The 25,726-nt window shown below is 45.9% G+C and overlaps 1 protein-coding gene across 47 annotated transcripts in view; it reads right to left on the bottom strand.

Annotated features, from left to right (window-relative positions):
- The window catches only part of nrxn1a (neurexin 1a), a 2,342,145-nt gene that overhangs the window by 1,219,303 nt on the left and 1,097,116 nt on the right, over positions 1-25,726 (bottom strand). The gene's annotated exons all lie outside the window — the stretch shown is intronic.

Here is a 25,726-nt window from a genome sequence, read left to right as displayed (position 1 = left end):
AAGGCACTGGCAACGGCGCCGTTGCCGCTCCCTCCAATGAGGTACACTACAAGCCCGGTGGTGGCGGCTACCCTCAAGATTTGGGGGCAGTGGAGGCGACACGGGGGGAAGTGGGGGGCTCGGTGGAGGCCCCGCTGCGGGGGAACCACCGGTTTGTCCCAGGGAACATTGATGGCGGGTTCCTGGGGTGGCACAGGGTGGGCATAAGGAAGTTGGGAGACCTGTTCATTGACGGGAGGTTTGCGAGCCTGGGTGAGCTGGAAGAGAAGTTTGAGTTCCCCCCAGGGAATATGTTCAGGTACCTTCAGGTCAAGGCGTTTGCTAGGCGGCAGGTGGAGGGGTTCCCTTTGCTGCCCCCGCGGGGGGTAAGGGATAGGGTGCTTTTGGGGGTGTGGGTCGGGGATGGGAAGATGTCTGACATCTCCCAGGTGATGCAGGAGGTGGAGGAGGCGTCGGTAGAGGAGCTGAAGGCTAAGTGGGAAGTGGAGCTGGGGGAGCAGATTGAGGAGGGGACATGGGCGGACGCCCTGGAGAGGGTGAACTCCTCCTCTTCATGTGCAAGGCTTAGCCTCATCCAGTTCAAGGTACTGCACAGGGCTCATATGTCCACGATGAGGATGAGCAGGTTTTTTTGGGGTGAGGACAGGTGCATCAGATGTTCGGGGAACCCAGTGAACCATGCCCATATGTTTTGGGCATGCCCGGCACTGGAGGAATTCTGGAAGGGGGTAGCAAGGATAGTGTCGATGCTGGTAGGATCCAGGGTCAAACCAGGCTGGGGACTCGCGATATTTGGGATTGGGGTGGAGCCGGGAGTGCAGGAGGCGAAAGAGGCCGGTGTTTTGGCCTTTGCGTCCCTAGTAGCCCGGCGGAGGATCGTGTTGCAATGGAAAGATGCGAGACCCCCAAGCGTGGAGACCTGGATCAATGACATGGCGGGATTCATTAAGCTGGAGAAGGTCAAATTCGCCCTGAGGGGGTCGGTACAAGGGTTCTTTAGGCGGTGGCAGCCTTTCCTCGACTTTCTGGCTCAATGATAGGGAACTAGGTCAGCAGCAGCAGCAACCCGGGGCGGAGGGGGGGGGGAAGGGGGGGGGGGGGGGGTTCCAGGGGGCCATTGTTTATGTTAAATTCATTTTTTGTTCATTTATTTTGTTGTTTATTGGGTCTGGGGGTGGGGTGGGGAGGTTCGTTATATGCGTTGTTACGGGTGCCGGGGGGGGGGGTGTTTATTATTGTTATTATTATTATTGTTATTGATCTGTTGTTATACATTTTTCAAAAAAAATTTCAATAAAAATTATTTAAAAAAAAAACAAACGGTGAGCGGCGATTCTCCGAGCGGCCAACCGTAAATATCGGCACAACTGTTTCGGGGGGATTGGAGAATCACGTGTGGGTGCCGGGGCGGCGTGGCGGGACTCGCCCGGCGCCCTTGCGATTGACCCACCCGGCGTGGGGGTGGAGAATTGCGCCCAATGTCTTTCCATCCGTGTCTTTTGTTGTTTTGCCTGATGGCTTTAGCATAAATGGTAATACCCAAACACCCACAAGATGGTGGTTACATCATATGGAACATATTCCTCATCAGGATACCCTGAGACCTTTGTCTCTGTCTTTGCAACTGTCTCACAATTTTGTTCTGTCTACTTCAAACAATGATTCACAGCCCTCCTGTCCTTCTCACTTCAATAATGTGTGATGAATATTTGAAAATGGTGCATAGATCACCTATATCTGTTGCAGCAATATTATTAAAGAATCTAGGTTAAGGTTTCCAGACACGATGGCAGCAGAAGGAGCAATTAAAATGCCATAAAACTGAGATCATCATTCATTCAAACCATGGGTGAAATTCTCCGACCCCCAACAGGGTCGGAGAATCGCCCGGGGCCACCGAAAATCCCGCCCCCGCCATGTCCAGAATTCTCCCATCCGCAAAAAGTTAATCAAAACAGGTTTTTAACGGCGTCAACCAGTACTGATGGTTGACGCCGTTCATCGTGGAGGTGGGTGACAGGCCGGGGGGTGGGGGGGGTGGGGTGGAGAGAAAGATCACAGAGTGCGGGTGCCGGTGGGTTGGGGGGAGAGGGAGAGAGAGATCACAGAGTGCGGGTGCCGGTGGGTTGGGGGGGGGGGGGGAGAGATCACAGAGTGCGGGTGCCGGTGGGTTGGGGGGGAGAGGGAGAGAGAGATCACAGAGTGCGGGTGCCGGTGGGTTGGGGGGGGGGGGGGGGGGGGAGATCACAGAGTGCAGGTGCCGGTGGGTTGGGGGGGAGAGATCACAGAGTGCGAGTGCCGGTGGGTTGGGGGGGGGGAGAGATCACAGAGTGTGAGTGCCAGTGGGTTGGGGGGAGAGGGAGAGAGAGATCACAGAGTGCGAGTGCCAGTGGGTTGGGAGGAGAGGGAGAGAGAGATCACAGAGTGCGAGTGCCGGTGGGTTGGGGGGAGAGGGAGAGAGAGATCACAGAGTGCGAGTGCCGGTGGGTTGGGGGGAGAGGGAGAGAGAGATCACAGAGTGCGAGTGCCGGTGGGTTGGGGGGGGGAGAGATCACGGAGTGTGAGTGCCAGTGGGTTGGGGGGAGAGGGAGAGAGAGATCATAGAGTGCGAGTGCCAGTGGGTTGGGGGGAGAGGGAGAGAGAGATCACAGAGTGCGAGTGCCAGTGGGTTGGGGGGAGAGGGAGAGAGAGATCACAGAGTGCGAGTGCCAGTGGGTTGGGGGGAGAGGGAGAGAGAGATCACAGAGTGCGAGTGCCGGTGGGTTGGGGGGAGAGGGAGAGAGAGATCACAGAGTGCGAGTGCCGGTGGGTTGGGGGGAGAGGGAGAGAGAGATCACAGAGTGCGAGTGCCGGTGGGTTGGGGGGAGAGGGAGAGAGAGATCACAGAGTGCGAGTGCCGGTGGGTTGGGGGGGGGGTGGGTAGAGAGAGAGATCACAGAGTGCGAGTGCCGGTGGGTTGGGGGGGGGGGGGGGGTAGAGAGAGAGATCACAGAGTGCGGTTGCCGGCGGGTTCGGGGGGGGGAGAGATCACAGAGTGCGGGTGCCAGTGGGTTGGGGGGGGGCTCTTTTGTGTAGTCACGCCGGGAGGCGTTGATTACGTCGCCCGACGTCAGCGGGTGACGCTGACGTGAATGGCGTAACGCTGCTGCTGGCCCATTCGGACCCGGAGAATACGCGATGTTTCGCGGGGCCCGACGCCGGAGTCATCAGCGCCATTTTTGGCACCGGGTCCCGGGCATCGCGACGGTCACCGGAGAATTTCGCCCATGTGTTTACAAAGAGAGGCTTAATGGAATATGATTCTGATTGCTGGAGATTCCCTGGGAGCAGATAATTTGAGACATTATATTAAAACTTAGGTAAACATGTCAGGGGATCAGAGTGGGATAAGATGATATAATTAATGGGAGGGGCCTGGTCTGTATTAAGCAGTTAACCTTTTAGTTTTGCTGGGAGCTTTGAGCTGAGCAGCAAAAGACTGTCCGGTTAAGCAGTAGTCTGACACAGTCAAGCATCTGCAGGATGGTTCCTGACAGCATTTCTCTCTTCAAGCAATTTCTAAGAAATCTCTATTCAAGTGTACAGCAAGAATCCCTATGTTTGCCAACTGTCATTGCAAGTGGCTTTTGACCTATGATGGGATTTGCTTGATTGGAGAAAGAAGGTCTCAGTTAGAATGTATTTCCTTTTATTGCTTAGAATTGTATAAATGTTAATTGTAAAGTATTTTCTGTGATGCAAAAATAATTTAATCCTGTGTTAATAAGAATGTTTTCTTTTATATAATAGATGGCTATTTATCAGTTGAATCAATCTTGAAACAAAGTATTATTTCCTCACAGTTTTACAAATTGAAAAAAGTCTTTGAAGTCCTACTTGTATGATTTTGTAAATTTCAGGAGAGATGTTCCTCTTCCCTGCCAGGTTGATAAGCATTACCTGGATGTGTCTTGGTATGATTCTCTCGTGGGAGGTTTGGGAGGGGAGTATGTGGTTAGGGGCAAGATGGGGATTTCGTACACAAATATGAGAACCTCCTCAAGTTTGTTATCCATCACGGTTGAGCCTCATATCCAGTTGTCGAAAAAGAAAAATGATTCCATCAGAGAAGAGCAAAACAAGAAAGAAGACAAGGGGACCAGAAGATAAGTAACTAAGAAGGCAAAGGGAAAATATGAAAGTAAATTATCAAGACTCGTAAAACAGAAAAAGAAAATAAATCTACAGAATAAAAATTTAAAAATAGATATAGAATAGTCAGAATGGCAATAAGGCCATTAAGTCATGGATAAGAAAAAGCCACAGACTGCAATAGCAAAAATAGTAAAATTATACTTTGATTCAGTGTATGACTTTAGAATATGAGATCAGAAATGGTATAACCGTGTTTAAAACAAAAAGAGGATAAATGTTAAATAAACTGATCAAGCTCAAAGTAGGTAAAACATTTCAAAGAATCTAGCAAAAAGACAGCAGAGGCGTATTGAATAATTCTTCGGAAAAATGTGCAATGCCAGCGGACTTGTTGGATAGCTCAGAATTACACCCATATTTAAGAAGGAAGATGAAAGACACTCAGAGAATTACAGTCATACAACGTAACAGTGGCAAGTGCGAATATAAAGAAAGCCCTGGGAAAAGAAAAACTAAAAAAATCACTGAGAATTCAAAAATAAAATACTGAAAGGTCAACATTGATTTCTAAAGCGAACTGAACTCTTTGAAGACACAAGGCTGAGCAGACAAGGGGTGTGTTCAGTGGGCCCAACTGGTGAATCACGCAAGTGTCCCAGCTGGATTCACACAGCACCCAGGACTCACTGGTCATTTCTGGGAGACCTCGCCAGGACACCGTTTATACTGGTCCACAGAAACGTGGACCGGGTGAAAGGGCACGCGGGGGGGATCCCCAGGGCATTGGAGGCCCTAGGTGGTCAGGGACAGGACAGGTTGGTATCCTGGCACCTCGGCACCTCGGCATCGCCAGCTTCTACCATGGCACTGCCAGAGTGCCAGGCTGGCACTGTAAGAATGAGCTCGGGCCTGTGAGGGGGAGAGAGAAAGATTGGAACTGCCGGAACAATTGCACCCCGATCTGCGAGCAGCCTTTCCTGTTGGTGAGCTTCAGTTCGCCAGCAGGAAACGAATCCTCTCAGAGGACAAAAGAAAACAACAAAATGTCATTGGAAAGTGGGATATTTTTTGGCGCAGCAGCCGCTGAAAAACACCCCACTAAATGCGTCTGGCAGCAGACTTTAACTTCTGTCTGCTGAATCTCGTTCCTCTGGCTGGGAATCACGTCGGCGAGATTTGGTGTTGGTGCCGTGCATTTGACGTTGTGGACCTTGTGGTGGGTCAAAGGGGTAACTCTTCAAGGGAGTTGCACCCAAAGTCAATTGGACGGCTATCATCCGCCGCACCACCACCCCCGCACAATGAAAGACCTGCCCAAAAAGAGTTAAGCGTTGTTGGTTTCACAGCTGATCACTTCAAAGCCACTCAACTGTGAAGAAAGATGAATGGAATTTTGCAACGGTCCAGAACATGTCAATCAAAGCTTTATGTTTATAAACATTGGGTTAGTTCACGGTTGACCACTTCAAAGGCACTCAACAGTGAAGAAAGGTGAATGGAAAGCACTTAACTCTGTTTTCAGTAGTTCAGGAGCTGCCAATCAAAATTTGGTGTTTATTAGCATTGCAGTTAATTTCACAGCTGACCACTTCAAAGTTACTCAACCGTGAAGGGGGATGAATGGAACAATGCTGACAACTGGGGTGGGGGGGGGGTTGGAAGCTGCCAATTACAGCCTCGTAAAATTAATATCAAAGAGAAATGAATGAATGGCTTACAGATCAAAGATCTTAGGAGTTTAAACCCAGCTGACTGGTTTCCTCGTTTCAGGAATTGACAGGTGCTCTTTCCACTGCCTGAGGCATCAAGTGAACTGTCCAGGCGAGTGTTAAAGCAGTGATTATTTTCACTGCCTCTGTCTGGACTGTTCTCTAGCTTCCAGACAGAGGCCTTTCTTTTGGGAAGCTTCCGGACAAGGGTCTCTCTTCTGCGGGGTTTCCTGACAGGGGTCTCTCTACTGGGGGGGGGGGGTCTTTAGGGTGTTTTCTGGTGTGGGGGCTCATGGGTGGGGTCACCCCATACTGGGGGGTGACCCAGAAAATCCTGGGGGTGGGGGGGGTGAATTACATTGTGGGGGGAGGGGGGCTCCAGCCGCTGGAGCTCACTATTGGGCTGCCTGCACAAAATGGCGGCCCAATAATATAATTCCCGAAGAAAACCCTCGCAATGCTCATCAATAAAAAATTTTCATGCCTAAGGATAGTGAATTTGCACTCACACTGGTGCAATTCAGCTTTATCGGGAGAACATGGGCTGGATTCTCTGTTTTGGAGACTAAGTTCCCACGCCAGCGTGAAAACGGTGGTCTTTTACACCAGGAAAATTGCCGCCAAAAGGCCATCGATTCCCCGTTTTGCTGTGGGCAAGCAGTGAACCTGGGTAGAGCTCACAGCTCTAGCTGCTATTACCGCTAGCACTTCCGGGTCAGAGGCCGCGCATACGCACAGCGACGGCCTGCAGCGGCCGCGCCATGCCCCATGGCGGTCTCAGCCCACGGACCTGGCCTGCCAAAGTAGTGCCCCGCATCGGTCACTCGCGCACTCGGACTGCCCGCCCACATCCTTTTACTGATTGGAATAGCCTTCTTAATGAGCTGTTCTTATAGAATACATTATAAATGTTCTTGCCATCTGGATGGTATAACCATCTGGATTTCTCCTGAAAGAAAATGCCCCTAATTCTAGCACGTCCAGCCACAGGAAACAGCCACTTGGCATCTTCACTGCCAAGCCCTTTAAGATTTTTTAGTATCTTGATGATAGGGGCAGCACGGTAGCACAGTGGTTAGCATAGTTACTTCACAACTCCAGGGTCCAAGTTTCGATTCCAGGCTTGGGTCACTGTCTGTGCTGAGTTTGCATTTCTCCCTGTGTCTGCGTGGGTTTACTCTGGGTGCTCCGTGCTTTCTCCCACAGTCCAAAGATGTCCAGGTTAGGTGGATTGGCTATGCTAAATTGTCCTTAAGTGGGGTTACAGGGACAGGGTGGAGGTGTGGACTTAGGTGGGGTGCTCTTTCCAAAGGCCGGTGCAGACCCAGTGGGCCGAATGGCCCACTTCTGCACTGTAAATTCTATGTTGAGGTCACTTCTCATTCTTCTAAACCTGAGAGAATATGGGTCCATTCTATTCAATTGCTTGTCACAGGACATCCCAATCACCTCTAGAACAAGCTTGGGAACCTTTGCTGCACCCCCTTTAAGGCAAGCATAACCTTCCTTAGGTGTAAAATTGACAGTTTCCAAGAAAGTGAGCATTTACTTGCATTAAGTGATGATAACTATTCATAGTCTCCTCCGCTTCGGGAGAGTGGAACTGTTTGCAATTTATATAACTAGTGGCAACAGGTAATGAAAGATGCTGGGCCATCAGGATGCAATTGATAGCCCACTACACTTTCAGGAATACTGCCATGGTGTAATTCAGCAAAGCATTCTCATGCTGCTACTGACTGTCCATGGGAAGGAGATGAATAGTGATGGTTGAATAAACAATGGATCTGTGACTTATTTCACACATCTGTGCACTGTTGATTCACAATGTCCCCACTGACAACTTGAAAGGACTTTGTTGTATCAAATATAAATACGGTTGTGACTTAACAGCTACTGGCAATATACTACCTGTTGTGTTATTTGGCTGTAGATCTGCTTGCAGCATGTGTGATAGCTTCCCTGGTGATTCAAAGGTCCTGATATTTACAATAAATGTGGAAGGAATCCAGTTGCGGAGAAAGCCAGATATCCCATGGGTTTCACAAGTCCTGCTGAATTTAACCTCATTAACATTTAAAAAAATTCTGTTTCCCACCCAGCAGCTGTGCAGATTGACAGGCTGGCCAGCTGTTGGGTGGTAAAACCAGTTAAAAGAGGCCGGAACTGGGAAAGCGTGCAGTCCCCAACTATCAGAGGAGCTTGAATCATGGTGGGGAGAGTCAGAGCATGTCAATCGGGAGAGAGGGAGTCAAAGATTGGGGTTGGAAGTGGGCAATGTTGTGTTCTCTATTTTGTTTCACCTGGATGGCTCTGATGCATAGTGTTGAATAAAGAACACAAAGCTTTGTTAACAAACAAAACTATAAATTTATTTACACTATTAACTAAGATTCATTCACATTCCTAAAGTAGAAGGGTATTATATAAACTATGCTATCTCTAATTTACAGAACTCTCAAGCATACAATTGCTCTCTCTCACACCTCACTATCTAATCCTCTCACTATCTAATCTTCTTTTACTAATAATCCCAGATTCCCCAAGTCACATGGCATATATATGACGATTCTGTGGTTCTTCCAGTGGTATGAATCATTATCATTAACTTGTTAACCCTTTACATCCCAGTCAATATATATGTATATAATATATATATCATGACAGGCGGAATCGATCCATTGAATCAAAGTGGAGAAGCCATCATCAATTGAATGTTTGTTTGAAGGGCCAGCTGAGGAGTACTCCCCCAGCTAAGTCAATGCTCCCGAAAACGCAGAATGCTTGATAAAGCTTCTTCTTGCCTCCATTTAGCTATCCAGGCTTCATCGGCCTGGAGAAACCCGGCCAGTCAGCCAATGATAAATTAAAATAGGCTCTGAATTGCATTGTGGGATTGTGGTGATATGAGTGGGAGCACTGCCATTGGTGCAGAGCATTGGTTCCCCATTGGCTCTGGCTGGTCATGTGCCCCTCGTCTGATTGGCTGGGATTAGTCATGTGACTGCTCACCAATTGGTCGAGAGGCAAGTAGACCCCGCCTCCGAGGCGGGGTATAAGTACCCAGGTTTCCCGGCGGTCGGCCATTCTCTGTAGTCGACCACCGGGCTAACAACTAGCTGATTAAAGCCACAGTTTGGATCTTCATCGTGTCTCGCGTCCAATTGATGGTACGTCAGGGATCCTGATTTAAATATTATAACTCAGTGTCCACCTCTTCACAGTCTGACACTTGCACATCACACAATCAGCTGCAATTGGAAAGGCAGCAATTATGACAAATAAATGTGGGTTGTGATCACACTTCATGATTTAAAGTTATTAATCAGACCCTCTCCATGATAATTACAAACTACTCCTGCTTTGATCGAGTTAATATCAAGTCTAAAATCTCTCCAGATACAAATAGAGTTTTTTGTGCACACTGGCCTGAAATTCTGTTGTTTGAACTGTGTCAGCAGCTTCAGGTGGAAGCTGGCCTGTCCTACATAGCCTTCTTGTTTCTCATCTTTTCTCTCCAAAAACCAAACGCATATGAGAACTTCTAATTGGAAAACCATTATTACGGCATTGCAACAGGGCTGGAACATAAGCAGAAATGTCCATGAACCTGCTGCACCCCACACCACCTAAAGACAGTTGAAGAATCACAACAGGAGCAAAATTGATGCAAGTTCAACTTTATGGATCACCATCCAATTTTCCTCTTGTAAACACCAATTTGATGAGCCAATAAATTGGATGTTTTTGTCCAGTTTTTGAGCAAACATTTGGGGCGCGATTCTTCGCAAATGCGGCGAGTCGTAAAGGCTGCCGTGAAACTAGCCGTGTTTCACGGCAGCCTCCGCGCCCCCTCCCAGGACCCGATTCTCCCCCACCGGGCGTGGCTAGCAGCGCGGCCCCGTGAAGCACGGCATCGCGGGCTTAGCGACCGTCGCTAAGTCCGCGCGCCAAGCGTCACAGCGGCTGATGCGCACGATGATGTCAGCCGCGCATGGCGGGTTGGACGGCTCCAACCCACGCATGCGCGGATGACATCATCACGCAGATGCGTCAAACCCGCGCATGCGCGGGCCGTCATGCCCCTCAGCCGCGGGGCGGCGGAATAACAAATAGTGCGCGGGTATCGGACCCGCTGCCCGCGATAGGTGCCCACCGATCGCAGGCCCATGCCACCCTTGGCACGGCCGTGGTGCGGCCGTGCCAATCGGTGCCATGGTTGTCCAGGACGGCACTTTGCGGCCGTTTCCACGAACGGTGAGAGCAGGTGTGATTGCGTTCGTGAAAACTGCCGTAAAGGCCTGGGAACTCGGCCCATCGGCCTGGGGAGAATCGCTGTTCGTCGTAAAAAACGGCGAGCAGTGATTCGTGTCATGGGGCGGCCGTGCCGGGGGGGGGGGGGGGGGGGGGGGGAGAATAGCGGGAGGGCGTGAAAATTGTCGGGAAGGCCCTCCCGCTATTCTCCGACCCGTCGTGGGCAGCGCAGAATCGCGCCCAGGGAATTTTAAAACTGCCATTTAAATTTAAATCGCGCCCCGGGAATTTTAAAACTGCCATTTAAATTTAAGCAAAATAAGAAACACCAGAGACAATGGGCAGGATTCTGTGATCCTAAGGCTAAGTGTTGATGCTGTTGGAAACGGCGTCACATTTCTCAACGGCGTCAACACGGCTTCAGGATCAGCAATTCTGGCCCCTACAGAGGGCCAGCACAGCACTGGAGCGGTTCACGCACATGCGCAGTGGCACCGGCGCCAATGCACGCATGCGCAGTGGCTCCCTTCAATGCGCCGTCCCCGACGCAACATGGCGCAGGGTTACAGGGGCCGGAGCGGAAGAAAGGAGGCCCCCAGCCAGAGAGGCCGGTCCGCCGATCGGTGAGCCCCTGAAGGGAACTGGCTATTTCTGATTGGTAAAAGGGTAATTGATTTACCCATTTTAATTTTAATACAAAAGCCCAGTTTAAAATCCATTTTAAAATGGATTTCATCATTACAAAAACACACAGCGTGCAGAATTTGGAGAGGCAGAGCACAGAATTTGAAACATTCAAAAGCTAGCTAAAGCTTTTGCAACATTTTACTGATATTATAAACTGATCATTGTTCTAATGAACAGAATTGCAAGAGTTATGCAGCCATACAACAATCTGTTCAAGGTCGCCATGACTATATGAACCCACCATTGTTCAGAAAACAAATAATAGCACATTCAGCAATAAAACCAGTGAAAGCTTGAATTGATGAAAAGAATATATCACATTCCAACACACACAATCATCTAAAAATGCAACATATCCAAATATATGTTGCACATTGATGATTGACAACTAACCATCCAACCAAATGTATTTGAAACCCATCCAAACCAATCAGCACATCACAGGGGTAGGGATAGCTGGAGTCAAACTGATAACTTTCTCTTTAAACACAGAGGTCCGGGCAGACATTTTCCATCCAGGATCACTCTATACCTTTTACCTAACTACTCGCTATCCTTATTTCGTATTTTCATATTTCCATTCGAACTCTTGAAGTTCACGCAAGCTGTTTTGCTTTGAGCAAGAAGCATTACTGTATTTTGAAAGTTAAAGCTGTTGTAAACCATTAAGCCAATTATTTCTCTTAAAGTCTATTGCTGGCAAGGGCTTTATTGAGAACACTCGATTTGTAACCACAAGAAGATTTCAGCCTCTCAATTGTAATCAATAGACACAATAAAAGATTTTTATTTTGCATCCGAGAAATGTAACTTAAATTCAACAGAGTTTTGAAACGTATACGAGACCAGGCTTAAACCGCAAGGCCACATTGGAGCCCCCTCCTGGGGTTGGAGCCCTCCCCCCCCGCCCCCACCACAGGCCGCCCCCAGAGCCTTCAACGGCGAGGTCCCGCCGGCTGAGAGCAGTTGTGAACGGCGGCAGCGCCATCCCAGGCTGAGAATCGGCGGGGGTGAACGGTAGAGTGGCCCCCGACCGGTGCCGTGCCAACCACGGCAGCCCTAATGGCGCTGATTCTCCGCTCTGTGGAGAATGGCGTGCCGGCGTTGGGGCGGCGTGGCATGATTCACGCCGGTCGTGGGGATTCTCCGGCCCGGCCCTGGGCTGAGAGAATCCCGTCCAATACTTGTCACAGTGATCTCCAGTGCCATTGCCATTTATTGGCATACTGTTTTTAAATGTTGCATAATGGTCCTTAAGAATAATTATCATCTCAAACCAAAGGCACATTTATCAATTACCTCAGGTTCCTTTTAATATTTATTTATGAATGAAAAATAGCAATATATTATTGCTGTATTGCATAAGAAGCCTTGGGATTTAAACCACAAATTAAAATTTTGATTTTCCACACAGGGCTCTGTAGTTTATAGTGAGATGCCCTGTTACTCCTTAAGGTGCAGGTAAAGTTTCTTTGCTCAATGGATGCAGGTTGGAGGTATGGGTGTTGAAGTAAGCAGGGCCAAGATGTGATGCACCATATTTTCAGACAGTTTAAACTGTTTGAAAAATGGAACTATCATGAATAAGATTTGCTAATATATACACCTGATTATCCAACCCATGCACCTATTGAATGAGACCCTGTGCTGGGAGTGGGGTTCTGTAAAGAAAAAGGCTAATTTGCAAAAACCAGCCTAGATTAAAATTCCACAATTCCAATCAGCTAAATAGATTTGAATTCCTTTTCCCAACTGAACCATTCTGTAATGGGAGAAATGCCTGCACTGACCAAAGATTCTCCTCCAATGAGTTTAATAAATCCATCACAGGAAACTTTCTCTAAATCTTTCTCGGTGTGGACATGAAATTGTACCATGAGGTATAAGTGCAAAAACTCACTTCGGAAAGTAGCAAAGTATTGCTTTTAAGATTCAAAATTATAAAATTGCATCTTAAAATATTTGACAAATTATTATCTACAGAATCATTATATTGGTGACTCCTTTCATAGAACATACAATGCAGAAGGAGGCCATTCGACCCATCGAGTCTGCACCGACCCACTTAAGCTCTCACTTCCACCCTATCCCCATAACCCAATAACCCCTCCTAACCTTTTTGGTCACTCAGGGCAATTTAGCATGGCCAATCCACCTAACCTGCACGTCCTGTGGGAGGAAACGTGAGCACCCGGAGGAAACCCACGCAGACACGGGAAGAACGATCAAACTCCGCACAGACAGTGATCCAGCAGAGAATCGAACCTGCGACCCTGGTGCTGTGAAGCCACAGTACTATCCACTTGTGCGACCGTGCTGCCCTCCTTTTTAAAACGGTATTTTCTTTACTTTCCTTAGTTTACTCTATATTGCACCATGGTCCAATCCACAGGACAAGTTGCTACTCTGCCTCCAGTTTTCTACCAATGCAACGCTGAAACCATTTTCTGGGCCTTGTGGGACAGCATCCCTGGGAACCACATTCCTTTGAGAGGGAGGCAATTCTCCACATGCTTCTTTCCCCTAATGACATTTCTAAATCTGGGAATTCACCATAGTAGAAATTATGAACACAAGTCTGTCGGAATTTCCAAGTCGATGACAACAGTTCTATTAATACTGAAGTTTGGTCCAAAATGTGAAAACTAATTACCGGTTGACATTTTCACATAGCTGAGCCCCATAATTACAACATTTGCACGAAATAAGTTTTTTGTTTCTTGCCCCTTATAATTAAAACTCAATCAGCATTAATGTTTCATATTGCAATTTAAATGCCCCAAAGTATTTGCACAGCACAATAATAATATATTGTTATTCTTCATTGTTAAATGAACAGCAAAAGAATCTGAGGTAACTGACTGTTGTGCTTTCATGTTGGGATGATAGTTTTGCTTTAGGACCATTATGTGACATTTAAAAACAGCATGCAAAGAAAAACCTGATATGGGCTCAATTTGCATGAACAAAGATTATTAAAGGTTACCACTTCAAAATTCTAGTGAGGGACAGAAATACTAACTTGTTAAAAATTTATTGTACCCAGAAGACATCTACTTGATTTTAACATGATGTCAACTCTCCTCAAAATTGGCAAAATTTGCAAATAACCATCTCTCAGTAATCAATGCTGTGTCACAGCATTCCTTAAAGCACAAAGAAAAATAATTTTGAAATACATGCTGTGGGATTCTCCGGTCCTCCAGCTGTGTGTTCCTCGGTGGCTGAACCTCAACGTACGCAGAATTCTCTGGCTGGCCACCTGACAATGGGATTTCCAATTTGGCTACCTCACGCATCCGGGAAACCCGCTGGTGTGGGTGCACTACCGGCAGAACGGAGAATCCCACTGGTGGAGAATCCCACCCATGGTTGTATGTGGTAGCACTAATAATGGCCTTCGAGAATTGACTGCATGCTCAATCAGTTGTTCTGGCTCTTAATTGAAAAGGCAGTATATTGAGCTATATGCCATAAAATTATAAAGTTGTAATGCATCTCTAACATGGGGAGTAATTGGGGGCGGGGGAGGGGGAAGGATTTATTTTGCACCCATATCCGCTGTCAGCGCGAATGTCAACACAGACACAAAATCTCAAGAGAATTGGGAAATTAGATGCTTACCGGCGAGATCTCAATATCCAATTTTCACCGCCCGTGCTGGTGATATAATAAAGTTCACGCTCCAAAAGAGTAAAAACCACATTTTAATGGTTGACATGCATTTTAATGTAATTAGCAAACCCGCCCCCACCACATGAACCCCTGTGGCACTACGTCTTGACCCAAGTTGGTACTTCCCCGGCACAGGTTGGCACTGCCAATCTGTGCCATGCCAACCTGGCAGTGGGGGTTTCCCCTGTGCCTGGGGGGGGGGGGGGGGGGGGGGGGAGTGCTGGAGGGGTTTATTTTTGTGCTTATCAGGACGCCCTTTTTGAAGGATGTCCTGATCTATGTTGATTTGGCCTCAACAGCACTGCCACAGTGGTGGCATAAAACACATCCACTTTATTTTTCCTCGAGCATCATGATCTGGACTAAAACCTCAACTGTCCAGCTGAAGAGCTTAATGCCGGATTTCAGTCAGTGCGCAAGACTCTTAAAAACGTGGGAAATTCCACCCTTGGTTTCAAACAATATAATAAAAAGGAAAATACTGTTCCCTCTGAAAATCCGAAAAGATTATGTTATGCTGGAAATGCTTAGCAGTACGCATGGAAAAATGTTTTGCATATTAATAATAAAAGTCAGCATATCTAAGTAAAATACAGCAGATTCACATTAACTTCCGAGATACACTCTGGATAACGGCAATGTCAATGCTTATGAGTATAGCCAAATATTTATGCAAAAACTAAATGAATTATGAAAGATCACTGAACAAATAGATTGCTATGGCACAAAATGCAAATATGACACATGCCAGAAAAATGATCAGAAATGTTTTTGTCAGATTTCTTGTCCAGGTTTTAATACATGAATTAAAAACTAGTGTTATTAATTATAAACGATATTTTATTATACATTTTCCTTTGTGATCTTTAGAGCTACAATGACTGCTTTAACCACCTCTGAATTATGTAAACAGGACCTTAAAGGTTTTCATATCCATGAATTGCGGCCCTGGGTGTGCATGTAGTATGCTCTGATTAAAATTAGGTTGCCATCCAACTAATGAAGACCCCAGAGTTGAACTCTTCTACATCCTTGTGGGACAAAGATATCAGGAATGTTGCTCCTGCCCAATCGAGGTCATCATCCCCCAGCATCTCAAGGGACAAACTTCCTCTGGCTTAAAGGAGTTATAAGGAGGCACATTGCACTCGGTCCCTGCTGGCTGCAATCTGATGGCCTGATTAGAAATGAGACATGGTCTCCAAAACGGACTGGGTACACCAGTGGGATGACTACTTGGCCTGCCAATGCATTCTGCTGTCAATCACCCACATGCCACTCTGGGGGAATACACCCATAATATTTCAAAATGGCTTCATAGTTACTTTCACAATCATGTACAGTCATCAGCTGTATAGTACACACTGGATAGAGGTTCAATTTCTAGTCGATGTTGATCTCGACCAGATTAACAGCAAGGGTGATTCAGATGGCCACAGTACCTTTGGTTTAAGGGAGGGTGAAAATTCAGCTGAGGACTCATTTCCTGATTCCTCTTTGATGATTATAGCTGGAAAATGCCCATGTATGGGCATTCAAAGCAGGAGTAAGCCATTTGGTCCCTCGAGCCTATTCTTCCATTCAAAAAGATCATGGCTGATCTGATTGTGGCAACAATTCCACTTTCTCGTCTGCCCACCATAATCCTTCACTCCTTTGTGAATCAAAAACCTAACACAGCCTTAAATTCAATGATCCAATGGCCACTGCTCTCCAGGGAAGAGATTCCACAGACAAATGACCCCAAGAGAAAAAAATTCTCCTCATCTCAGTTTTCAATGCAATACTCCTCATTTTAAAATCTTTCCCTTAGTTCTAGGCTCCCCTTCAAGGAAAAAATCCTCTCAGCATGCACCCTGTCAAGTCCCTGCAGAAAGCTATATATTTAAATAAGATTGCCTTGCATTCTTCTGAACCCCAATGTGTATCGGTCCAACCTGTTCATACTTTCTTCATACGATAATCCCTTCATTCTAGGATTAATTTGAGTGAACCTTCTTTGAACTGCGTTTCATGCAATTATATCCTTTCTTAAGTAAGGAGACAAATACTGTACACAATAGCCGAGATGCGGTCTCACTAAGGCGTGTAGCAGCACTTCCCTACTAATGATCGATTCCCCTTGCAATAAATGCCAACATCCCATTTGCCTTCTAATAATTTGCTTTACCTGAACAAGAACCTTTTGTGTTTTTTCTACAACATTTAGATCCCTCTGTTCCGTACAGTTCTGCAGTCTCTCTCAATTTAAATAACATACTGCTTTTATATTCTTTCTGCCAAGGTTAACGTGTTCACATTTTTCTACACTATATTCCATTGTCAAGTTTTTGTCCATCAATTCTTAACCTATCTCAATCCTTTTGTAGATTCTGTATGACTTCTTGGCAACATAGAACCATAGAATCCCTACAGTGCAGAAGGAGGCCATTCGGCCCATTGGTTCTGCACTGACCCTTGAAAATAGCACCTTACTTTGGCCCACGGCCCCAACATAGTAGGGGGAACCCAGGGAGTGTGGGCTGCAGCAGGAGAGGAAAGAATAGAAAGGGTTAATCAGACAGCCTGGCTGTAGTATTCACACTCACTGTCGACAGACACAACAAATTACTATCTCCCAAACAGCATTACACAGTTGCACCCCAGGTGAGATCTTTCCGAGGTTATAGCTACAGTAAGTAAAACAATACTGCTTAACGTCACAATGTCTGGACAAGCCATTATGCCTCTGGAAACTAATCAAATATCAGGGAAATGGGGACAATTAACACACCATCGAAATTGGCTTGACAACACAACGCTTTGATATTGTAAACAGGTAGACAGAAAATGATTAAGGGTAAAGCACATAGGACAATGGAACCGCATAATGTGATCAGAACAGAACTGTAACAAATTCAAAGTATGATGACCGCATGTGAATGTAATGCTTTGTAACACAAAAGGTATAAGAATGTGTCAGAACTTTTGAGGGGCAGAGTAGCTCGGAAGCAAACTGGAATTACAGCCCCGAGTTCTGCTCTCCCTCATGCATGTTGAATAAAAAACTGTTGTGCTGAAGTTCAATATAGTCTCGAAGGACTCAGTTAGTTTATTCCCTCCAATAACCACCCTATCCTGACATTTCATTACACCATGTCTGCATTGTTAAGGGATTAGTCCTTTCATGATTAAACATGGCTTTGGCTGGCTACTTTCTGGTGGATGAGATAACTAGGTATTTTTAAAGAACAAGAACTTTCCTAGTATCCTGTGTGGCAATCCACCTTCAAACAACACCACCAACAATCCATACTTATAGGCCCAAGTTACTCAGCCTCTTATCATATGAAAACCCTCTCACCACAGGGAACAATCTCGTGAACTTTTGATATACTGCCTTTAATACAAGTGTTTCCTTCCGTAAATATCAAGATCAATACTGCACAAGGTAATCCTGATGCAGTTTCAGCAAAACCCAGTACAGTTATTCTTTACATCTATACTCCAAACCCTTTGCAATAAAGACTAACATGCCATTTGACTTCTTAATTGTTGTATATGCATGCTAACTTCCTGCGTTTCTTGAATGAGCACACCCGAGTTTTTCTGCATATCAAGATGTAAGTTTCAAACCTTTCATAAAATATTCTTCGGTTGGGGGGGGGGGGGGGGGGGGTGTTGTCTGACGTGGGGGCAAATCCTGTTTTGGCTGCAAACTCTCAGAATGAGGTCTTCCCTGCCCCGCAGCAGGCACGTAATCAGGTATACGCCTAGCAAGGGTGTGAATCTGATGACCATCAATCAGCATGAATTCAAGTCTATCCAAATAGCATAACGCCGTGTCTTCTGGCGGGCATTGGATGTTCCTCCCCGTCGTTGTGATGCCACACCGGTGGGAATCACTATTGCTTTCCATCAGTCGGGATGACCATGCCGGGAGTGCGGAGGCCAGTGTAGCATCTGGGTGGTCAGGGGCTTGGCACTGTCAACTGACACCCTGGAAATGTTGGGGCAGTGCCAGCTTGGCAATGCCAAGGAACAGGGCCTCAAAGGAACCCATTAGCTGGGGGAGGGGGGGCGTCACTCACATTATGTGGGAATGCCAACGGTGGTAGTGGGCGGGGCACTGAAGCCCCGATGCTGGTGATGGTGGAGGGGGGACCTTTACTTTCACTTGAGGCCCTGCCCGTTTGAGTGATGTCGTAAAACAAACGCCTCTGCTTTTCATTGATTTTTTGATTTTATAAATTTAGAGTACCCAATTCATTTTTTGAATTAAGGGGCAATTTTTAGAGTGGCCTATCCACCTAGCCTGCACATCTTTGGGTTGTGGGGGCGAAACCCACGCAAACATGGGGAGAATGTGCAAACTGCACACAGACAGTGATCCAGAGCCGGGATCGAACCTGGGACCTTGGCGCCATGAGGCAGCAGGGCTATCTCACTGCGCCACCGTGCTGCCCTTGCTTTTCATTAATGAAGTGTCAAAATATCTAGGGAGAGAACCTGGCTGTCTGTACGCTCTCAATTTTTCCAGTCTTATGATCAAGTTAAAAACCTCACACTTTCCCACACTATATTCCACCTGTCTTCTTGTTGCCCAATTGCTTAATCTGTCTATATTTCTTTGCAGCCTCTCTGTGTCCTCCTGACAGCTCACATTTCTACCTACTTTTATATCATCAGCAAAAAAATGACCGAGTGTCATTTCGAGCGCACTCCACGTGTCACAGCCTGCCAAGTTGAAAATAGCCTATTTATGCTCACTCTTTGGTTCCTGACTGTTTGTCATTCCTCTGCAAATATTTACCCCGATCCATGAGCGCTTACCTTGCCTATTAAATCTTTGCATGGAATGTGATGGAATGCTTTTCTTAAAAATCCAGGAACCCAATGGGCGTGATTCTCCGAGCTGCCAGCCCCGTTTTTCGGCATGGCGCGCCCCGCTGGCAGCGGGATCCTCCATTCTGGCAGCCGGCCAATGGGGTTTCCCATTGTGGCCAACCCATGTGGTCCGGAAACCGGTGAGCATGGGTGCACTTCCGGCAAAGCAGAGGATCCTTCCAATGCAGTACATCCACGTGCCTCTTTTCTACCATACTCATTACATCCTCAAAACACTCTAGTAAATTTGGCAAATAAGATTTATTTTTTGTAAAACCACATTGACTTGTGCTGATTATATTATGCATTTCTAAGCTCTTTGTTAAGACACCTTTAATAATAAATGCCATCATTTCCTCAATGTCTGATGCCATGGATAATTGTGTATATTATTCTACAACATTTGAGATGTTTCTCAGTAAGATAAGAAATTTTGAGGGAGACTTGCTGCATTCTGCACCTGAGAGCTGACCAGAGGCAGCTCCCTAAAAAGTATTCTGTTCCTCTCAACATCTAGGACCTCCTCTTGCAGGCACAGGTTTGATTCAGCACTCCGAGGGAAACCTCCATTGTGGTGGATTCAAGATGGAGTCTGCAAGCCTTGGAGGTTCCACCAACACAATACAGCTTTAGTTAGAAGATGTTAGCAGTACACGCTGCGATGTTGGACTGCCTGTTTGCCCACACAACCGGCAGATGACGTCATCTCCGATGAAATCGCGCAATCGTTCTCTTAATGTGCCCCTGTTCAGCTGCAAGGCTGCTTGTGAGGAAACACTATGAACACACACCATTTCCTCCCCCTTTAAATCAAAGATCCCTGACACAATAAACATTAAACATGAACAATGAATTAGCATCATGAACAATTCATCTACAACAACAGTCAATATGCCAGAAGTACCAGAGGTCGTCGTTTTCTGTGTGTGTGTTGCCAAACCTCAGGCACCTGCTTTTTAGTACTTGCTGTAACTTCTGGTGTCTTTAGCTTTGTGTGAACGTTATCGGTGGTTATCTTAACCGGAGTCGGCGTTGTGATCTGAGGTTGATTTGCATTGAGGGGTTGTTTTCCCCATTTGGTTCGGTTAGTGTCAAGTTCTTGGGAAGGTTCTGGATGTCTTTTGGCGCACCTGGATTTTGACTCTATCGGTTTTGCCTCTGGAAGATTGGTTCTTGTCACCAAAAGTTGACCGGCATGCCTTCTCCAGATTACATCATCTCGGGTTTGTATGATGTAGGAGGCCGGTCCTGTCTGTGCTAAGGTGGGTGGCAGGAATCCACTTGTGGTATAATTTCTTGCCAGAATGTCTTGACCTTAGCAAAAAACACGTTTCACCTTGCTCTCCCACCAGATGACCTAATCTTGTTTTTTTCTCAGCAATTTCTTTTGTCTTGGGTTGTTTTAGCAAATTGAATGCTGTGCATAGTAGACGTTTAATCATTAACAGTGCTGGAGAAACTTGAGTTGTTGAGTGTGCAGTATTCCTATACATGATCAGGAATTCATTCAAACATTTAGGCAATAAACCTTGTTCCCTGATTATTTTCAACAAATATTTCATTGTCTAAACTAAACATTCTCCCAGCCCATTTATGGCAGGGTGACAAGGAGCAGACTGAATGCGTTGAATTATCTTCTCCTTCAAGTAGTTTATGAACTCTTCAGATATGAACTGTGGTCCATTATCGCTCACCAACTTTTCAGGGTAACCAAATCTGCTGATGTTTTCATCCAATCTCTCAGCTGCTTTTTCCAATGATGTTGACTTCATAATGGCAACTTCAGGCCATTTCGAGTGAGCATCGATTAGAATGAGAAACATGCACCCTTTCCTATGGACCAGCGTAAGGAATATGTACCTGTTGCCGGGCCTCTTCTGGCCGTTGCAATGGAGCTAATCATAGAATCATATAATTTACAGTGCAGAAGGAGATCTCTTGGTCCAACGAGCCTGCACCAGCCCTCAGAAAGAGCACCACACTTAAGCCCTATCCCCGTAACCCAGTAACCCCACCTACTCTTTTTTTTTGGACACCAAGGGCAATTTAGCATGGCCAATCCTCTTGACCTAACACATCTTTGGACTGTGTGTGGAAACTGGAGCACCCGGAGGAAACCCACCCAGAAACGGGGAGAACATGCAGACTTCGCGCACAGACAGTGACGCAAGCCGGGAATTGAACCTGGGACACTGGAGTTGTGAAGCGACAGGGCTAACCACTGTGCTACCGTGCCGCCCTAATGGCAGCAGGTTCCGCACTTTTGCATAAGCCAAACATATTCCCTCCTTCTCCTGGATTTTAGCATCTAGCCCCAGCCAACAAAATAGTTCTGCGTATCTCCTTTATCCTTACAATACCACAGTGGCCTTCATGTAAATGGTACGATACATACTTTTTTAATAATAGTGGAACGATGAGACTCTTTCCCCAGAGGAATGCCTTTATGGATAACTCAAGTCTTCAGAAGGAATTTGGCTTTAACACAGGGTTTGCTTGAAGAATAATGCCCATAACCTCTGACAGCACTGGATCACTTCTGGTATATTTCTTCACCTGTTCTGCGGTTATAGGAATGTTAACTCCTTGCTTGAAGTAGAAAATATTCCCACACAGACTGCTAATCAATGAACCATTTGGTAAAGATTATTAGGAGAATCCACCTGCATCCCCATGAAGGTTTGAAGGTTTGACTGACGGTATTTGATTGTATATGTGTGTGCTGACAAGAGCCATGCTCACCTCTGCATTCTGTTCATCGCCAGTGACATAATCCCAGTATGAGATCCAAAAAACTTGTTCATGGACAATGGTCCATCAATAAAGTAAATTTCCTCCCATACAGGAATTGTTAAAAACCATTTTATTCCAAAAATTATTCCTGGGGCTTCTTTCTATATCTGTACAAAATTGCTTTCAGCTTTATTCAAGGTCCTTGACATAGAACATAGAACATAGAACAGTACAGCACAGAACAGGCCCTTCGGCCCTCGATGTTGTGCCGAACAATGATCACCCCACTTAAACCCACGTAACCCGTATCCCAACAATCCCCCCATTAACCTTACACTATGGGCAATTTAGCATGGCCAATCCACCTAACCCGCACATCTTTGGACTGTGGGAGGAAACCGGAGCACCCGGAGGAAACCCATGCGCACACGGGGAGGATGTGCGGACTCCACACAGACAGTGACCCAGCCGCGAATCGAACCTGGGTCCTGGAGCTGTGAAGCATTGATGCTAACCACCATGCTACCGTGAGGCCCCAGTGAAATACCGTGAAAGCTATTGGCTTCTCTGCATGTGTGACATTATGTGGGAAACCACACCCAACCCACATGCTAGTTGCAGGAGTAAATTTGGATCAAAATGTGTCACGACTTCTGACTTGAGTCCTGACTCTTTGACTTGCACGAATGCTCTCTTACATTGATCCACCCATGTCCACTTTTTATTTTGATTCAGTAGAAGATTTTATAATTTTCACCAGATTAGGGACAAACCTTCCGCAGTCATTTAGCAAGCCTCAGAAAGATCGAAGTTGGTAACATTGTGAGGTGCCGGTGCCTTGGTTATGGCTTTGACTTTTGAAGGCAACTTATGCAGTCCCTTGGCGTCGATGACATGACCCAGAAAATCAATTGAAGATTGGAAAAACATCAAATTTGTCTTTTCGGACTCTTAATCCATAATCTTCCAGTCTCTAGAGTGTGGCATCTAGGTTGCGGAGATGTTCTTCTTCACTCTTTCCAGTAACCAAGATGTCATCCAGATAAAAGCAAATTATTGCGGATGCTGGAATTTGAAACCAAAAAGAAAATGCTGGAAAATCTCAGCATATCTGGCAGCATCTGTAGGGAGAGTAAAGAGCTAATGTTTCGAGTCCAGATTACGCTTTATCAAAGGTCATCTGGACTCAAAATGTTAGCTCTTTTCTCTCCCTACAGATGTTGTCAGACCTGCTGAGATTTTCCAGCATTTTCTTTTTGTCATCCAGATAATATTGGACTGCATCTAGTCCACTTCATATTTGGTCCATAACTTGATGAAACAGAACTGATGCTGAAGTGATCCCAAATGTTAATCTTTTGTATCAAAATAACCCATTGTGTGTCACAATTGTTGATAACTGTTGTTATCCTGGATCCACGTTCATTTGAAGTTACGCTTGACTGAGGTTGATTTTACTAAAGTGTTGCCTCCAGTCAATTTAGTGATTAGGTCATCAATCAGGTGTATAGGGACTGCTCTGCACACAGTTCGGGATTAATGGCGACTTTAAAATCGTAACAAATGAGTACAGATCTGTCATTTTTCATCACGGGTATGACTGGCATAGCCCAATCACTCATGTTGATGGGTTCAAGGATTACCGTTCTGACCAGCTGTTCTAATTCTGCCTCTATCTTAGGTCTGATTGTGTATGGCATTGACTTAGTCTTTCAGCATCTTGCGTGACTTTCTTCCTTGATATTCAGTTTTAACTGAGGTATCCTTCATTCCAAACTCACCGTTGCAGACAATGGCATGTTTCTTCAAGATTTTGGGTAGGCCTGATTCGGAATCTGTCATGAGAATTACCTCTGCCCAATTTAATCTGATCTTATCCAGCCAAGTTCTTCCAATTAGTGCCGGATAACTTCCTTTGAAAATGTGCAAGGATACATCTACCGTCTCTCCATTTAATTGCACTATTACATCAATATGGCCCCTCAACGGAACCACTTCTCCAGTTTATGTTTTCAACACTATCTTCAAGGTTGCAGAACAATATGTCAGAGCTTTTCTTAATAAACAGTCTCTGGCACCAGCAAGACAACTGCCCCAATGTCCACCTCCATTTGTACCGGCTGACTGTCCAGTAATGGAGTGACCCAGTATTGGTTTGTTGCACCAGCAGTAGCTGGTACATTTAATGGCAGTTTGCCTTCAGACTGTGAATTGAGTTCCTTCACACATCCTTTTTGTATCATGTGAACACTTTTTCCTTGATTTATTTGTTTTATTCAGCTCTTGCTTCCTGCATCTTTTGCTTGAAGCTCGTTTATTTTTCCAACATCCGTGTGCCGGGTGGGAAATGGCAATAATTAGGGCAAAGGTGGCTGTGGGGCCTTGTCCACCCCTGCATGAAACCACTGTGAAGTCAGGGCAGGTGGGAACCCAGAGGGAATACTGTTCATTCAATTTCCCATGACTTAAAACCCACTGGTGGGTTAGTGCTCCAGTGGGAAGGAAGAACAAGCTACCCTAATATTTATTCAAGACTTTTTAAATGTAAAAGTATTACTGTGGCTGGGGTTGGGGGTGCGGGTATGGGCGCATGGAGAAATGAACAATATGGAGGATAAAAATAATCCACTGAGCATGATAGACAATATTTTGGCGTAAACTTTACTATTCTACTCTGCCTTTGTGTGACAAGTTGCAGTGAGCTTCTAATCCAAGCCTTTTAAATAAAATTGGCAGTCAGATTTGAAGCAGGAAGAGGATAGAATCAGATGGTGAACTGAATTGCTGCTCCTCTGCAGTTTGTGCCATCTGTTTCCGAAGTGACAGTGATAGGGACCTTCAAACTTGAAATTTGCCTGATCATTTCAACACTGTGAGGTGTGTGGCAAAAACAAATCGAGATGGTGGGAGAAAAAACATCAGAAAGTCTGAAGTCTCCAATTCTAACATGGAAATTGCACCTTCCAACGGGCAATTACCCTGCCCATCGAGACCCTTGCCAAATGTTGCCTACTTTCACTCAGAGTCGGAGACATTTGACAAGGATGCCAGGGAGCAAGGACGTTTGGAGCACCTTTGGTAGTTGAAACTTCCCAGACAATTCCCATGTAGGCATGTCAGGAATTCCACAGGGTCCCGACGCACATCTGAGGTGTATGTCTGGTCCTCAATGGTGCAGGAAGACTTGGGCCAATAATTCTGCTTCTTCCTGTGGTGTAGCAATTCCTCCAAACAAGTTCACTCAATGATATCATCAATTGAGAATCACAACCAGGTCCATCTGCAATTACTTCAGAGACACACATGTCCACTTCACAAAGGCTGCTAGATACCAATATCCACCTGTAATTACTTTGTAGACACACATGTGCACTTCACGAAGGCTGCTAGATACCAATAAAAGCAATCTCTTCAAACAAGATCTGAGCTGAGATCAGTTAACTCTGATTTTTTAACATCCAAGCAGAAATGTACAAAAATTTAACTAATCGAAGACATGCTAAAGTAGAAAATTTCCTTGATTGTCTAAAATTATGCTAGGGCACCAATTGTGAGACCATCGTTAATTGGATCTCAGATGTTGAACTTGTTTTTAATGCTTGTTTTACCATCCTTGAATAAAATAAAAGGGAACATGAATATTGTGCACATTGCAAGCCATGGACAAC

This window comes from Scyliorhinus canicula, chromosome 1 (assembly GCF_902713615.1).
Source record: "Scyliorhinus canicula chromosome 1, sScyCan1.1, whole genome shotgun sequence".
Classification (NCBI taxonomy): Eukaryota; Metazoa; Chordata; class Chondrichthyes; order Carcharhiniformes; family Scyliorhinidae; genus Scyliorhinus; species Scyliorhinus canicula.
Note: the sequence above shows the minus strand (reverse complement) of the source record. Positions and strands in the feature narration are given on the sequence as shown.